At 39.5% G+C, this 2,568-nt stretch overlaps 1 pseudogene; it reads left to right on the top strand.

Annotated features, from left to right (window-relative positions):
- Window positions 1-240: 240 nt before the first annotated feature.
- LOC147825097 (protein kinase C iota type pseudogene) lies at window positions 241-1,906 on the top strand (annotated as a pseudogene).
- Window positions 1,907-2,568: the final 662 nt, after the last annotated feature.

Below are 2,568 nucleotides of genomic sequence, written 5' to 3'. Positions count from 1 at the left end.
ACACTGAAAAGCCTGGTGTACATCTGTCCAGGCCTGGCTAGCACTATTGGAAACAACTTCACAGAGAGCCTTGCAGAATGCCGGCCAGTGTGGTCCCTGCAGGCAACCAGGTCGCTCTTGTTCTCTGAGCCCTGCCTGCCTGTTTCCCTGGGCAGCCAACCCATCTATGTTCCCTTTTTCCCAGGCACCTCCACCACCCACACCTCTACCCGATTGGCCCTGATTTTGGAAAGAGACATCATGACAATGTCTCTTGAGAATTCCATCTCCTTTGAGGGCCTGTGTGATAAAGAACAAGATGTGTGGTCTTTGGACAATTAACAGCTTTTCACCACACACTGGGTAGAGGAGGAAGGAGATCTGTATACTGTGTCACCTCAGTTGGAGTTAGAAGAGGCCATTAGGCTTTCTGAGCTAAAGAAAGATTCTGAGCTCTTAATTCATTCATCACCTTGTATATCAGAACATCCTAAAGTACCTTGTCCAGGAGAAGAGAAATCCATCCACCACAGAGCTGCAGGGTGCTGGAGAAACTATATTATGTGAATGGCCACACTTTTCAGGCCAAACACTTCAGCAGGCAAGCTCACTGTGCTGTCTGCACAGACCCTGTAGGGGGACTTGGCTGCCGGGTGTATAAGTTCACGGACTGTAACTCTCAGTTCACAAGAAGTGCCACAAACTTGTCATAATTGAATGTGGGCAGCATTCTTTACCATAAGAGCCCATGATGTCAGTCGATCCATTATCCATGGCTTCAGACCCTGCACACACAATGATCCCACATAACCTTTTAACTCATGAGGCTTTAGAACAAGTTGATGAAGAGAATGAGGCAGGGAACACTGGGGAAAGTGGCAAAGCTTCATGTGGCTTAGGTCTTGAGGACTTTGATTTACTTTGAGTGATTGGCAGAGGAAGTTATGGGAAAGTACTGTTAGTCCAACAGAAAGAATCAAATCATATGTATGCAATGAAAGCAGTGAAAAAAGAGCATGTCAACATTGATCAGATACAGAGAGAGAAGCACATTCTAGAGCAGGCATTCAATTGTCCTTTTCTAGTTGGACTGCATGCTTGCTTCCAGACAGAAAGCAGACTGTTCCTTCTTCTAGACTATGTCAGTGGGGGAGATCTACTATTTTGTGTGCAGCAACAAAGGTGGCTTCCTGAAGAACATGCCAGGTTTTACTCTGCAGAAATCAGTTTAGCAGTCAACTACCTTCATCAGCAAGGAATACTTTACAGAATTTTAAAATTGGAAAATGTATTATTGGATTCAGAAGGGTACATTAAGCTCATTGATTTTTGCTTGTGTAAGGAAGGCTTACATCCAGGAGACACGACCTGCACTTTCTGTGGCACTCCTAATTTCATGGCTCCAGAACTTATAAGAAGGGAAGATTATAGCTTCAGTGTGGACTGGTGGAATCTTGGTGTACTCATGTATATCATGATGATTGGAGAGTTTCCATTCAATCTTGATGAGAGCTCTGATAATCCTTATGAAAACTCAGTCGAGCATTTCTTGCAAGTAATTTTGGAAAGAAACATTGTCATACCTCGTTTTCTGTCTGTACAAGCTGCAAATGTCCTAGAGGATTTTCTGAACAAGAACCTATAAGAGTGACTGGGTTCTCATCTTGACAGGGGCTTTGCTGATATTCAAGAGCATCCATTTTTTCAAAATGTGGACTGGGACATGATGGAAGCAAAGCAGGTGGTGCCTCCATTTAAACCAAATATCTCTGAGGGATTCAGTTTGGACAACTTTGATCCTGAATTTACTAATGAACCTGTCCAGCTCACCCCAGATGTTAATGATGTTGTGAGAGAGCTTGATGGATATGAATTTGCAGGTTTTGAGTATATCAATCATCTTTTGATGTATGAAGAAGGGGTCTGATCCCCAATTTTCAACTATGCATTTTGCTTATGTTGCCATTTAATGCTTAGAAAAACTTGTTACCAGCCTAGATAGAATTAACCATTTCAGAGATGTCTGGAAGCTAATTTTAAGTTATTGTTTTGAAGCTATATTTATATGTAATACTTGATTCTTATAGTCTATAGTAGAGAATATGGAATTTTTTGTTCATAGATTAGATTTTTATGAACTGATTTAAATAACAATGAGGCAATTGCTTGTTAACCATACTTGTATGTACATTCCATTTGTTGAGGGGGACATAGTGGCTAATATTTTTTCTTTTTACTTATGATACAAGAGAACAATTTGTCTTTTCAGTAAAATATCTTACCTATGCTAGTTTCTCTCCAACTACACTTTTGAAACTGGCCACCTTTTGGGGTCAGTTTATTTAATCTTCAGGAAAATCCAAAAAATACCAACAATTGTGAATAAAAACACATATGCTTGTATCTTTTCTATTTGAAGAAAATACAATATACGACTACAAGCTTTGGAAAGGTAATAGTTCTCATGAAATGGGGCATCTGAAAAAGATTAAAAGATAACTTATTAAATGTTTATAAGTTTTAAGTTGTTCTAAATTTAAACTAGATCATTAACTAAAATTAAATTAAACTAAGATTGTACCATTATAA

Source organism: Heterocephalus glaber, unplaced genomic scaffold (assembly GCF_053883595.1).
Source record: "Heterocephalus glaber isolate CG9 unplaced genomic scaffold, H.glaber_assembly_v1.0 deba00001509, whole genome shotgun sequence".
Lineage (NCBI taxonomy): Eukaryota > Metazoa > Chordata > Mammalia > Rodentia > Bathyergidae > Heterocephalus > Heterocephalus glaber.
This window is presented reverse-complemented; position numbering and strand designations above follow the sequence as displayed.